Raw genomic sequence first — 12,297 nt, forward strand, 5'->3', positions numbered from 1 at the left:
GTTACAGAGCAGGACTCCCTTGTAAGCTGGTCAGTCAACTGGATGGCCCAGAGACACTTCCGAAGGCTTACTTGGCAGGAGATGATGAAGTCGCCGGGAATAGCTGTTCCTGCTATTCCAAAGGTCGAAGCACCAGTACAGGCCTTCTGGTTCGATCAAAGGAGGAAAGGGTTTCACAGGACGACAGCAGTGCAAAGGAGGATTCCTTCAGCGGGTCACCAGCGATTCCTCGGTCCAGCCTCTTGGTTGCAGGATACTTGACTCCTGTATTCCTTCGTTCGTGAGAACTCAGGAGATCGACATGGTAGTGGTGTTTCCAGCTCCCTCTTATCCACGGTTCCCTTCGCGCCAAAACGGAGGGGAGCCAATGGGAGATCCGCTCATCAACACACATACCATACGTGGACCAATCACGGACCACGGTGGTCCCAGGCATTCTCACCACCCTAGACTCTCTGGCACCCAGGATGTGTATTGGGACCAGACATCCCAGCCCACACCCTGGAGGCACACAAACGACATGTAGAAGCCCGCGAAAGCAACCACGTCTCGCCCAAATAAGGAAGGCCCCGGGTCGCCCGACCTGGGGAAGGTGAAGGGAGCAAGACGGTCAGTGGACAGGACAAAGGAGCCTCGTGGTCTGGCCATTTTGGGAGCCAGGCCACCATTTTGGGTTCAGTGCGAAAAATGTGCTCAGAACGCCAAAAGGAGCTCAAAATAAACAAAACGATCGCTGCCACCATTCGAGTCCCTGAATGACTTGCACCGATCAAATACCATCCTAAAAGAGTATCTAGGGCCTGTAGAAGGCTAGAGACCCAAGAGAGCTGTAACTTAGCTTACAGTGCCCTCTTGTATCATGTTGCACTAAAGCCGCAACACGATAAAAGAAACTACGGGAAACAGCGTTCCCCGGTACTGACTGTCTTAAGGGCATGTCAGTTTCCCCGTAAGAAAGGAGCGAAAGCCCAGAGGAGTGCGGCAGAAGGCTGCACTTCTCTGGCAAAGTCAAGGACAAGGTGAAAAACAACAGCAAAAAGTTTAGGGGTTGCCACATGGAAGGAAAATTACCTACAATTACAAAATCTTTCCTAACACATGAGATGTGATATCTCAATGCTTCTAATACCAAAACTGAGACCCTTCCTATAACATGATATGGGATATCCAACTCCTTCCCATTCCAATCCTAAAACCCTTCCGATAGCAGAGATGTGATATCTCAATGCTTATACCAAACCTGAGACCCTTCCTATGGCATGAGATGTCATATACAACTCCTTCCCATTCCAATCCTGAGACCCTTCCTAAAGCATGAGATGTGATATCTCAATGCTCATACCAAATCTGAGACCCTTCCTATAACATGAGATGGGATATCCAACTCCTTCCATTTCAATCCTGAGACACTTCCGATAGCAGAGATGTGATATCTCAATGCTTATACCAACCCTGAGACCCTTCCTCTAACATAAGATGTGGTATCCAACTCCTTCGCATTCCAAACATGAGACCCTTCCTAAAGCAAGAATGTAATATCCATCTCCTTCACATTCCAATCCTGAGACCATTCCTATAGCATGAGATGTGATATCTCAATGCTTCTAATAGCAAACCTGTGATCCTTCCTATGACATGAGATGTGATATCCAATTCTTTCCCATGCCAAACCAGAGACTCTTCCTACAGCATGTGATGTGATATCTCAATGCTTCTACTAATACCAAACCCGAGACCCGTCCTATAGCATGAGATGTGATATCCAACTCCTTCCCATCCCAATCCTGAGACACTTTCGATAGCAGAGATGTGATATCTCAATTCTTATACCAAACCTGAGACCCTTCCTATAACATGAAATGGGATATCCAACTCCTTCCCATTCCAAACCTGAGACCCTTCCGATAGCAGAGATGTGATATCTCAATGCCTCTAATACCAAACCTGAGATCCTTCCGATAGCATGAGATGTGATATCTCAATGCTTCTAATACCAAACCTGAGATCCTTCCTATAACATGAGATGTGATATCCAAATCCTTCCCGTTCCAAACCTGAGACCCTTCCGATAGCATGAGATGTGATATCTCAATGCCTCTAATACCAAACCTGAGATCCTTCCGATAGCATGAGATGTGATATCTCAATGCTTCTAATACCAAACCTGAGATCCTACCTCTAACATGAAATGTGATATCCAACTCCTTCCCTTTCCAAACCTGAGAGCCTTCCTATAGCATGAGATGTGATATCCAAGTCCTTCTCATTCCAATCCGGAGACCCTTCCTATAACATGAGATGTTATATCCAACTCCTTCTGAGTCCAACCTGAGACCCTTCCTATAGCATGAGATTGGATATCCAATCGACAAAACCAGCACAGTTTGTTGCCGCAGCAGGACAACGGAGCGGCCGTGTGTATTCGAGCCAAATGAACACTCCTCCCTTCAGACTTGGGAACGCCAAGTGTACGAAGCGTGGGAGAGTGACAAGGACTCGAAATACAACACAACCTGGCGGCAGTTACAGAGCAGGACTCCCTTGTAAGCTGGTCAGTCAACTGGATGGCCCAGAGACACTTCCGAAGGCTTACTTGGCAGGAGATGATGAAGTCGCCGGGAATAGCTGTTCCTGCTATTCCAAAGGTCGAAGCACCAGTACAGGCCTTCTGGTTCGATCAAAGGAGGAAAGGGTTTCACAGGACGACAGCAGTGCAAAGGAGGATTCCTTCAGCGGGTCACCAGCGATTCCTCGGTCCAGCCTCTTGGTTGCAGGATACTTGACTCCTGTATTCCTTCGTTCGTGAGAACTCAGGAGATCGACATGGTAGTGGTGTTTCCAGCTCCCTCTTATCCACGGTTCCCTTCGCGCCAAAACGGAGGGGAGCCAATGGGAGATCCGCTCATCAACACACATACCATACGTGGACCAATCACGGACCACGGTGGTCCCAGGCATTCTCACCACCCTAGACTCTCTGGCACCCAGGATGTGTATTGGGACCAGACATCCCAGCCCACACCCTGGAGGCACACAAACGACATGTAGAAGCCCGCGAAAGCAACCACGTCTCGCGGGAAAGTACATGCCCAAATAAGGAAGGCCCCGGGTCGCCCGACCTGGGGAAGGTGAAGGGAGCAAGATGGTCAGTGGACAGGACAAAGGAGCCTCGTGGTCTGGCCATTTTGGGAGCCAGGCCACCATTTTGGGTTCAGTGCGAAAAATGTGCTCAGAACGCCAAAAGGAGCTCAAAATAAACAAAACGATCGCTGCCACCATTCGAGTCCCTGAATGACTTGCACCGATCAAATACCATCCTAAAAGAGTATCTAGGGCCTGTAGAAGGCTAGAGACCCAAGAGAGCTGTAACTTAGCTTACAGTGCCCTCTTGTATCATGTTGCACTAAAGCCGCAACACGATAAAAGAAACTACGGGAAACAGCGTTCCCCGGTACTGACTGTCTTAAGGGCATGTCAGTTTCCCCGTAAGAAAGGAGCGAAAGCCCAGAGGAGTGCGGCAGAAGGCTGCACTTCTCTGGCAAAGTCAAGGACAAGGTGAAAAACAACAGCAAAAAGTTTAGGGGTTGCCACATGGAAGGAAAATTACCTACAATTACAAAATCTTTCCTAACACATGAGATGTGATATCTCAATGCTTCTAATACCAAAACTGAGACCCTTCCTATAACATGATATGGGATATCCAACTCCTTCCCATTCCAATCCTAAAACCCTTCCGATAGCAGAGATGTGATATCTCAATGCTTATACCAAACCTGAGACCCTTCCTATGGCATGAGATGTCATATACAACTCCTTCCCATTCCAATCCTGAGACCCTTCCTAAAGCATGAGATGTGATATCTCAATGCTCATACCAAATCTGAGACCCTTCCTATAACATGAGATGGGATATCCAACTCCTTCCATTTCAATCCTGAGACACTTCCGATAGCAGAGATGTGATATCTCAATGCTTATACCAACCCTGAGACCCTTCCTCTAACATAAGATGTGGTATCCAACTCCTTCGCATTCCAAACATGAGACCCTTCCTATAGCAAGAATGTAATATCCATCTCCTTCACATTCCAATCCTGAGACCATTCCTATAGCATGAGATGTGATATCTCAATGCTTCTAATAGCAAACCTGTGATCCTTCCTATGACATGAGATGTGATATCCAATTCTTTCCCATGCCAAACCAGAGACTCTTCCTACAGCATGTGATGTGATATCTCAATGCTTCTACTAATACCAAACCCGAGACCCGTCCTATAGCATGAGATGTGATATCCAACTCCTTCCCATCCCAATCCTGAGACACTTTCGATAGCAGAGATGTGATATCTCAATTCTTATACCAAACCTGAGACCCTTCCTATAACATGAAATGGGATATCCAACTCCTTCCCATTCCAAACCTGAGACCCTTCCGATAGCAGAGATGTGATATCTCAATGCCTCTAATACCAAACCTGAGATCCTTCCGATAGCATGAGATGTGATATCTCAATGCTTCTAATACCAAACCTGAGATCCTTCCTATAACATGAGATGTGATATCCAAATCCTTCCCGTTCCAAACCTGAGACCCTTCCGATAGCATGAGATGTGATATCTCAATGCCTCTAATACCAAACCTGAGATCCTTCCGATAGCATGAGATGTGATATCTCAATGCTTCTAATACCAAACCTGAGATCCTACCTCTAACATGAAATGTGATATCCAACTCCTTCCCTTTCCAAACCTGAGAGCCTTCCTATAGCATGAGATGTGATATCCAAGTCCTTCTCATTCCAATCCGGAGACCCTTCCTATAACATGAGATGTTATATCCAACTCCTTCTGAGTCCAACCTGAGACCCTTCCTATAGCATGAGATTGGATATCCAACTCCTTCCAAATCCAATCCTGACACCCTTCTGATTGCATGAGATGTGATATCCCAATGCTTCTACCAAACCTTAGACCCATACTATGACATCAGATGTGATATCAAACTGCTTCCCATTCCAATCTTGAGACCCTTCCTATAGCTTGAGATGTGATATCCAACTCCTTTCCATTCCAATTCTGAGACCCTTCCTATACCATGAGACTTGATATATCAATGCTTCTACCTACCTACCATAATATTGCATGAGATGTGATATCAAACTCCTTCCAATTCCAATCCTGAGAACCTTCCTATAACATGAGATGAGATATCCAAATCCTTCCCCTTCCAAACCTTAGACCCTTTCTTTATCATGAGAAGTGATATCCAACTCCTTCCCATTCCAATCCTGAGACCCTTCCGATAGTATGAGATGTGATATCCCAATGCTTCTAATACCAAACCTGAGACCCTTCCTATAGCATGACATGTGATATCAAACTCCTTCCCATTCCAATCCTGAGACTCAGATCCCCCGTCTAACCTTCTCACCACTCCTAGCTCCCGGATTGATCCTGCTCTCCTGCTGTCTCTTTTCTCCCTTCTTCGGCTTCCTTGCCTCTCTCCTTCCTCATCTGCCCTAGTTCAGGCTCCTTCTACACCTCCGCAGGGAGTACCTGATTTGTTCCCCTCCCCACTCTCAACTCTCATTCAGTTTCAAACAATCTGACATCTGACACTTCCTCGAAGAATCTGACAATGATGTCCTTGGTCTAACCGAGATATGGTTGACGGCTAGCGCTGTCTCGAGCTTTGACACTCTCCTTCCTGATGACAAGTTCCTCTCCATGCCCAGATCCAACCGTTCTTGTGGGGCAGTATCCTTGATTCCCGTAGTAGATTGCTTTCCTATGCAGGCCGACTCCTCTTACGAATGCCTTGTCTGCATTCATTCTCTCTGTCCTGGCCATTCTCTCACCGTGGCTATTTACCTGCCCCCTTCATCTCTCAGTGGATGGGCTTCTCCATCCTGGCCTCCTACCACTCAACTCCGCCTACTTTGAGAATTCAACATGAACCTGTATGCTTCCTGACCTGGACTTTTACGAGATCTGCAACTCTTCATGCCGCTGGCCCTACACACTCTGCAGGGAATACTCTGGATTTTCTGATCTCAGACCTCCCCCTCTGTAACCCTCTCAACAATCCTCTCCCATGGTGATCACGTTCTCCTCTCCAAAGAAGGATAACTACCAGCTGTTCCTCCTCAGAGGCGTTCTTCCTTTCTGTCCCTGGTCCCTGCACCGTTTCGCCTTGCAAACACTCGCTTCCCTGCTCTCTGGTTTAGAAGCTGTTCCTTCTCAGAGGCCTTCTTCCTTTCTGTCCTTGTTCTCTGCATCGTTTCGCGTTGCAAGTACTCGCTTCCCAGCTCTCTGGTTTAGACGCGTTTCCTGCCTTCTCTCCTCTTCCCGCTGCCTTCAAACCAACAAATGAGCTTCAAAAGAAACACGTTGCTCAGAATGCTTTATAACACCCATTATTCAACATGTAGCCGTAACCCGCTAGACGTATTGAAACGTGCTAAAAACTAGCAAAAACAGCTAGAAAATGTATTTTCCTCGCGTTTTTGTAAATGCGAATTCTGGTGGGTTCCCATGTTGTATGTACTGTGTCCGTGCGTTTGTTGTCCAATCATGAAGATTTTAACCACTGTTCTCCTATACAAGGGGGGTTCAACATCTACTGCTGTTCACAGGCTGAATGTATACGGCTGAAATCTTCAATGCATTATCAGCTTTCCTGTTTTGGAACGTGTATTTGCCATCTGTTAATGCAGTCGCCCTGTGTTCATCGTCCCTTCTAGTTTACAGGCTGCACTACCCTGGTGATCACATTCTCCTCTCCAGAGCAGGCTAACTACCAGCTACTCCTCCTCAGAGGCGTTTATCCTTTCTATCCCTGCTCCCTGCACCGTTTCGCGCTGCTTGGACTCGCTTCCCAGCTCTCTGGTTTAGATGCGTGTTCCCTGCCTTCTCTCCTCTTCCTACAGCCTTCTTCCTTCATATTTACCACCGCTGGATAGGGATAAAGATGAACAAATGAGCTCCACGAGATACACAGTGCTCAGAATGCCATTATTCAACATATACCCGTAACCCGCTAGACGTATTGAAACGTGCTAAAAACTATTAAAAACAGCTAGAAAATGTACTTTCCTCGCTTTTTGTAAATGCGAATTCTAGTGGGTTCCCATTTTGTACTCTGTTCGTGCGTTTGTTCAGTCGAATCCTGTTCTTTTGAACCACTCTTCTCCCATACAAGGGAGGATCAAAATGTGTTGTTCACAGGCTGAATTTATACTGCTGAAATGCTCGCTTCCGGTTTAGACGCGTGTACCCTGCATTTACCAAAACGCGAGGGAAGTACATTTTCTAGCTGGTTTTGTTAGTTGTTTAGCACGTTTCAATACTTCTAGCGGGTTACAGCTATATGTTGAATAATGGGTGTGATAAAGCATTCTGAACACTATCTTGTGGAGCTCATTGGAAGGCTGTAGGAAGAGGAGAGAAGGCAGGGAACACGCATCTAAACCAGAGAGCTGGGAAGCGAGTACAGGCAACGCGAAACGGTGTAGGGAGCAGGGACAGAAAGGATGAATGCCTCTGAGGAGGAGCAGCTGGTAGTTAGCCTGCTCTGGAGAGGAGAATGTGATCACCATGGGAGTGCAGCCTGTAAACTAGAAGGGACGATGAAAACAGGGCGACTGCATTAACAGATGGCAAATACACGTTCCAAAACAGTCAGGAAAGCTGATAATGCATTGAAGATTTCAGCCGTATACATTCAGCCTGTGAACAGCAGTAGATGTTGACCCCCCTTGTATGGGAGAACAGTGGTTAAAAACTTCAGGATTCGACAACAAACGCGCGGACACAGTACATACAACATCGGAACCCACCAGAATTCGCATTTACAAAAACGCGAGGAAAGTACATTTTCTAGCTGTTTTTGCTAGTTTTTAGCACGTTTCAATACATCTAGCGGGTTATGGCTATATGTTGAATAATGGGTGTTATAAAGCATTCTGAGCACTGTGTATCTTTTGGAGCTCATTTGTTGATTTGAAGGCAGCGGGAAGAGGAGAGAAGGCAGGGATACGCGTCTAAACCAGAGAGCAGGGAAGCGAGTGTTTGCAACGCGAAACGGTGCAGGGGACAGGGACAGAAAGGAATAACGCCTCTGAGGCGGAACAGCTGTTAGTTAGCCTTCTTTGGAGAAGAGAACGTGATCACCACGGGAGTGCAGCCTTGAAACTAGAAGGGACGATGAAAACATGGTGACTGGAATAACAGATGGCAAATACACTTTCCAGAACAGTCGGATTACCCGATAATGCATTGAAGATTTCAGCAGTATACATTCAGCCTGTGAACAGTAGATTTTGATCCCCCCCCCCCTTGCATGGGTGACGAGTGGTTAAAAGCATCAGGATTCCACTGAACAAATGCACGAACCGAGTACAAAATGGGAATCCACCAGAATTTGCATTTACCAAAATGCGAGGAAAGTACATTTTCTAGCTATTTTTGCTAGTTTTTTAGCACTTTTCAATACGTCTAGCGGGTTACAGCTATATCTTGAATAATGGGTGTTATAAAGCATTCTGAGCACCGTGTATCTTTTGAAGCTCATTTGTTTATTTCAAGGCCGCGGGAAGCGGAGAGAAGGCAGGGAACACGCGTCTAAACCAGAGAGCTGGGCAGCGAGTACTTGCAACGCGAAACGGTGCAGGGAGTGTTACGCAGTACACAGAATGCGCATGCGCGGCCTACAAGCCGGCGCATGCGCAGTTAGTAATAAAGGCGGCGCCCGGCAGTTGGAGCCGGAGCGCCGGAGCAAGCAGACATCTCCGTGTCTGTTCCTGCGCGGCGTTGCAGCGCGCAGGGCCCATACGCCGGAGGGGCCCGCATTACACCAGCGGCCCCCCCCGATCACCCAGCCCTCAAACACCGCCGAATTCCATTTCACCTGAGGGCACAAGTAGAAGCAGAATGTCAACAGCTAATGGACCGAGACATCATCGAACGGGTAGAAGGGCCCACCCCGTGGGTTTCACCCATCGTAGTGGTAACGGATAGCGTCAAGTTGGTGTACCGCCCAGGCACCCACAACCCCGCAGACTACCTGTCCCGCCACCCCGGCACGAGGGACGCCCAGAATCCGGTAGAGTTATCTGACGCGGGGGACGCTGTGCATCTCGTCGTTGAATCAGCCCTGCCAGTAGCCCTGTCGAGGGAGAACATTGCAGATGACTCGAACTCTGACGAGGCATTCTTGCGAGTGAAAAGAGCGGTTGCCACAGGGGAATGGCGAGACGTCCTCCTGAACAACGCCAGAAGAAACCCAGAGGTGCAGAGAGACCTGCAACTGTTGTGGAAGGCTCGACACGAGCTCTCGGTGTTCACGGACGGCCTACTACTGCGGGGAGACCAGATCGTGATCCCCAGGTCCCTGGTCACAAGAGTTCTCCAGCTAGCCCACACAGGACATCATGGCATGGCTAAGATGAAGGCGCGCCTGAGGCTGAAAGTCTGGTTCCCCGACCTGGAACACCGGGTGACCGAGTTCGTAAAGGCCTGCATCCCTTGCCAAGCCGCGAGTCCAGCAGAAAAGAGCCCTCCCATCCAAGCCATGTCACGGAGCGACGTGCCGTGGGGTACCGTCCACGCAGACTTCGGCTCGACCGGCAGAGGCCTACACTTCGTAGTGGTAACAGACCAGTGGTCAAGGTACCCGGAGGTGGAACTCGTAGAATCCACCGCCAGCGATCACACCATCCTGGCCATGGACAAAATTTTCGCCACCCACGGCTTCCCGCTCGAGATCTGTTCGGACAACGGCGCTCCATTCCAAGGGCAGCCAGATACTGCGCAGAACGAGGCATCAAGCACCGTAAAGTGACCCCACTGTGGCCGAGAGCCAATGGAGAGGTTGAACGGTTCATGCGGACACTTAACAAAATTTTTCGCATCTCCGTCAATGGAGGGGAAGACCTGCGCCATAATCTGATCGAATTCCTCCGTGAGTACCGGTCCACCCCACATCAGTCCACCGGAATCGCGCCCGCCGAGGCACTGTTTAAGCGCATACCCAGAGGCTTGATACCGGAAGCGGGAGAGCTACGCCCGGGGGTGATTGATGACACACAAGTGGCAGCGGACAGGGCCGCGAGGAACGAGAAGGAGACAATGAGGCGAAGGCTGCCGGAAAAAGAGATAGCGGTAGGGGACACCGTCCTGGTCCGGAACAGGAAACCAGAGGGGAAACTCTCAATGACATATGAACCACACCCGATGGGAGTTACCCACGTCAAGGGATCCATGGTCACGGCGGCGAACGCGCGTGGGACAGTGACCAGAAATGTGTCTTTCTTCAAACGCATAGGACCAGCAACCTCTGAAGAAGAACCGGATCCTGGCCAAAGGCAGGCGGCAGAAGCACCACCGGAGAACGTCGACACGCCCGGAGACCCTGCGGAGACAGAGAATGTCGAAAGGGGACCGCCCAGGTACCCCCGCAGAGAGGGACGCCGCCCTCCACAAAGGTTCCAAGACTTTATTATGGACTCAGCGACCTGAGCAACAAAAGTCTGTTAAGTATATAATGTTTGAGCCACGTTGGCCCCATGTTTAATGGTTTTGTTGTTTGAGGGGTGTTAAGACGGATTTCTGAACTCTGTCCTGGTGGCGCAGAAGTTCAGAAGGCCAACCTAATTACTTGGAACAGGGTAACCTCTGGACAAGCCAGACCAATCAAGGTAGCGATCGCGGCGGTCAAGACTAGGTCTCAAGAGGGGTGAGGGTGACTGAAAGCCCGCAATGAGCACACAAAGCAAGAGCGCGTACAAACTACTCCAAACAGTTGTTTATATCAAAAATAGATACACATTTATTATAAGGCCTTAAAACTAATAACCACAGTAAAAGCAGCAATATACAACGATATTAAACCAACACATACACTATCCACCCAATATATATACAGAATACACAGTTTCACAGCATTAGCAGCACGAAATATGTTATCCACCTGCAGGGGAAGGAAAACAGGCAGTGCGAACCAATGCGTGTGATATGTCCGCCTTCGGAGGCCCCTAACTGGATGGTAGTCCAATCCCTACGAAGAGTGGAGCCTAGCGCTCAAAAGTACCTGCACACGCCGGTGCCAATGGGCAGAAGGTGAAGCTCTTCGGAGGACGTTGGACAGCTCTGTAGGGCGCCCTAATGAAGGAGAACACGGTCCGCGACTCTAGCGCAGCCTCCACTGTGAGGCAGAAGCAGGGCGCGAGTACGGACAAGGGGTGCTGTATTTACAGCGGGGAAAAGCAAGGGGCACTGCAGGAGGGCGACCAGATCCTAGCTAATCTACTCACCGGTCCCCGAAGCAAGCAGGCCCGAGCTTCTCCTCGATAGATGCAGCTTCTGGCAGGTTCTGAAGAGCAGGGAACGTCTCGTCGTCGTGCAGAGTAAAAAGACGTCCCGATCGAAGAAACAAGCACAGTTTTGTCGCCACGGCAGGGCAACGGAACGGCCGGGTGTATTCAAGCCAAACGAGCACCGTTCACCTCTAGCTTAGGGTTGCTAAGCAAACGAAGCGTGTGAGCGTGCCCCGGACTCAGAATACCACCCAACCTGTCGGCGATTACAGAGCAGGACTCCTTAGTAAGCTGGTCAGTCAACTGGATGGCCCAGAGACACTTCCGAAGGCTTACGGCAGGAGTTGATGAAGGTGCCGGGAATAGCTGGTCCTGCTATTCCAATAGGTCGAAGCGCCAGTACAGGCCTTCTTGTTCGATCTCAGGTGGAAAGGGCTTCACCGGACGACAGCAATGAGGAGCAGAAGTTCTTCAGGGGGTCACCAGCGATTCCTCGGTCCAGCCTCGTGTTCGCAGGATACTTGGCTCCTGTATCCCTGGGTTCGTAAGAACTCAGGAGATCGACATGGTAGTGGTGTTTCCAGCTCCCTCTTATCCACGGTTCCCTTCGCGCCAAAACGGAGGGGAGCCAATGGGAGATCCGCTCATCAACACACATACCATACGTGGACCAATCACGGACCACAGTGGTCCCAGGCATTCACACCACCCTAGACTCTCTGGCACCCAGGATGTGTATTGGGACCAGACAGCCCAGCCCACATCCTGGGGGCACTCAAACGACATGTAGAAGCCCGCGAAAGCAACCGTGTTTCGCGGGAAACTACATGCCCAAATAAGGAAGGCCCCGGGTCGCCTGACCCGGGGGAAGGTAAAGGGAGCAAGACGGACAGTGGACGAGACAAAGGAGCCTCGTGGTCCGGCCATTTTGGGTAGCCGGGCCACCCTTTTGTGTTCGCGGCAAAAAGGTGCTCAGA

The sequence above is a fragment of the Ambystoma mexicanum genome, chromosome 14 (genome assembly GCF_040938575.1).
Source record: "Ambystoma mexicanum isolate Mex_15411 chromosome 14, UKY_AmexF1_1, whole genome shotgun sequence".
Taxonomy (NCBI): Eukaryota; Metazoa; Chordata; class Amphibia; order Caudata; family Ambystomatidae; genus Ambystoma; species Ambystoma mexicanum.